Here is a 3,398-nt window from a genome sequence, read left to right as displayed (position 1 = left end):
GGGTTTTGATAAACTTTTATCATATGTTGTTTGGGGTCCAATTCCGCAACATATGTAGGGTTTTGATAAACTTTTATATATATATATATATATATATATATATATATATATATATATATACCTTTTTAAAGAAGGGTTTTGATAAACTTTTATCATATGTTGTTTGGGGTCCAATTCCGCAACATCTTTTGAAAATATTTTTCAGATTTTATTTTGAAAAGCATAAATTAAATCGGTCTTTTCTGGCCGAGAAATTAGGGGATGTCAAAACATTGTTGTGAATCAGTACCCAATGTTCGAGGGATGATGAATATAACTCTTAGCATTCGATCGAAAAATGAGATGGATGGCTCCTTCTGTACGAATTTCTGCCCCGAAATAGTTTAAGGTTCAATTCACTTTGGACCTTTTGCGCCATGTGGTGAAGGATTGTTCGGATCCATCCGTTAAGTTTGTTATTGTGGCCGAGATGGAAGCCATGTTAGGGGATCATTACGACCCGATTTTGGATGGAGTAGGTATTTCCAATGGAGAGCGAGCGCGTGACATGATAGATAGTGTAACATCCCAAATTTCACATCCAAAAATTTCATTTTTAAATCAATACTTTGGAAAACATTTGTGAATAAACATCGTTTGATCATATCATTTCATAAACATATTTCGTGTCTGAAAACCAAAACATAAAAACAACCATAATGTCAGAGTACAAAATCCCAGAATAACTCATGGTGCGGAAAACATTGTGCGTGTATGATGTGCCGCTGCCGCACCAGCTCCTTCCCCTTCAATGAAGAGGTACCTGAAAACAAAACTGTAACTGTAAGCATGAAGCTTAGTGAGTTCCCCCATCGTCCACATACCATACAATCATATAGCGTACATACTGCCAGACATTTCTGGGGTGCCTGACCTACCCGGTACGGCCATTCTGGGGTGCCGACCTACTCGTGTCAAGCCATTCTGGGGTGCTGACCTACCCATGTCGAGCCATTTTGGGGTGCTGACTACCCTTCGGTCCTAACAACCGAACCTCGGGGACTATTTCACCCCCTACCACTACTACCGCATATATCATAGCATAATCTACTGTCAGACATATCTGGGGTGTCCGACCTACCTTTCGGTCCTAACAACCGAATCTCGGGGACTATTCTCTCTATCTCATGTAACATATCATGCTAGCAGCTAAACATATCATAGCATACTGTTAGGCATATCTGGGGTGCCTAACCTACCCTTCGGTCCTAACAACCGAACGCTATTACTATCACATATCATATCACGCTAGCATATAACATATCAGGTAGTAATAACACAGATGAATATCACAAAGACAAACATCTATCATATGATCCCTACTGGTGGGCCGGCATTGTGGCCGTAGACCCACCGCTACTGGAAGGTAACTCACCTCGTAGTAGCTGCTGATCTGTGCGGGAAATCCTCCGACTGCTACTGCTTCTGCCCCGGAAATCCTCCGGCAATAATTCCCACAAAACACTTAGTCATACACTGCCAACTGCTTTTAGGGTAAAATGACCATTTTACCCCTGACTAAGTCAAAGTCAAAGTCAAAGTCAACTTCCAGTTGACCTGACTCGCCGAGTTGGTTCGCCAACTCGCCGAGTCCATATCCTTCTATTTGACCTTATACACGTCTCTACTCGTCGAATTAGGCGATGACTCGACGAGTTTTCCTTCTAATTGAACATTTACTGAATCTTCATCCGACTCGCCGAGTTGTATGAACAACTCGTCGAGTTCATATTCAACGGATGAACAGGTCCTGTCCTGGACTCGCCGAGTTGTATGAACAACTCGTCGAGTTCATCTTCAATCTTAAGAAGATTGCCTTGGACTCGCCGAGTCTGTTCATGCACTCACCGAGTCCCATGAATTCCAGAACCATAGCTTAATCCAGAACTGGGACTCCCTAAAACCATTCCACACTCAACTGGGTCCTTTTGACCCTCAACTGATATGGGACAGAACCCTAGGACTCGCCGAGTCCAAGAATGGACTCGTCGAGTTAGCCACATCCTCTCACTAAATCTTCGATTTCTGATGTACAATCCTTGATCAAAAGATAGATCTATGCTTCTACAATCGATCTAGCACGTAAAGTTACTACCTTTACGTGCTTGCATGGGACTTTGAGCTCAAAAGGTCCTAAAACAAGCTCTTACAATGCATGGGGCCTTCTTTGAGTGCAAAAGCCACTCCTTTCTGCCTTGTAACCCCTCTAAGGACCTAGATCCGAAACATCAACCCCAAACCATGCTTGCAATCATGGTTGGTCACCAAAATGGCTTAGAAAAGCCCTAAAACTCCACAAAATGGGATCTATCAAAAGAACAACCAAGGTACAGACTTTTTACCTTCGATGAGCTGAAAATGGTGCACAAACTCGGATCCCTTTAGCCTCCTCTTGTTCCTTCAAGCTTTTCCTTCCCTCCTTGGATCACAAAAACACCAAAGTCACTCCAAATGCCTTAGATTGCTTCAATAACGGCTAGGGTTTCAATGAGAGGTGTTTGGGAGCATAAAGGGGCGATGGAGGCTGCATAAGGTCGTTTAAATAGGGTGCAAACCCTTGTATTAGGGTTTTTGTCCAGACAGCGTCTACTCGCCGAGTCCGGGACCCGACTCGTCGAGTCCATCGCTTAAATCTCGCGTTCCGTCCGCTTCTACTCGGCGAGTTGGTCCTTCAACTCGCCGAGTCCAAGGCCAAAAATGCAAAATATTTAAAGAATTAATAAAAAGAATACGTACCAAGAACCAGGTGCTACAAATCTCCCCCACTTATTTTAGACTTCGTCCTCGAAGTCTGCTGCTCGTTCTTGGAACAGCTCGGGGTAATTCTCCATCATCTCGTCCACCGGCTCCCAAGTCCACTCCGACCCCTTCCGGTGCTGCCATTGCACCTTCACGAGTTCCACTCTTTTGTTCCTCAGATCCTTCGACTTCCGGTCAAGGATCGCTACAGGCCGCTCGATGTAATTCAGGCTGTCATCAACCTGAATGTCCTCCAAGGGTACCACTGCTGAGTCGTCCACCAGGCACTTTCGCAGCTGGGAGACGTGGAAAGTGTTGTGGATCTGACTGAGTTCGGCTGGCAGATCCAGCCTGTACGCCACCTTTCCCACCCGGGCTACAACCCTGAACGGTCCAATGTACCTTGGGCCCAACTTGCCCCGCTTCCTGAATCGAATGACGCCTTTCCAAGGCGACACTTTCAGGAGAACCATATCCCTGACCTGGAACTCCAGGTCTGATCGACGCTTATCGGCATAACTTTTCTGCCGACTCTGAGCAGTCTGAAGCCTGCTCCGGACCTGCTGAATCTTCTCTGTCGTCTTGAGCACTACTTCGGTGCTCCCCATTACTCTCTGGCC

Source organism: Lactuca virosa, chromosome 7, assembly GCF_052849685.1.
Source record: "Lactuca virosa cultivar CGN04683 chromosome 7, Lactuca_virosa_CGN04683_v6, whole genome shotgun sequence".
Classification (NCBI taxonomy): Eukaryota; Viridiplantae; Streptophyta; class Magnoliopsida; order Asterales; family Asteraceae; genus Lactuca; species Lactuca virosa.
Note: the sequence above shows the minus strand (reverse complement) of the source record.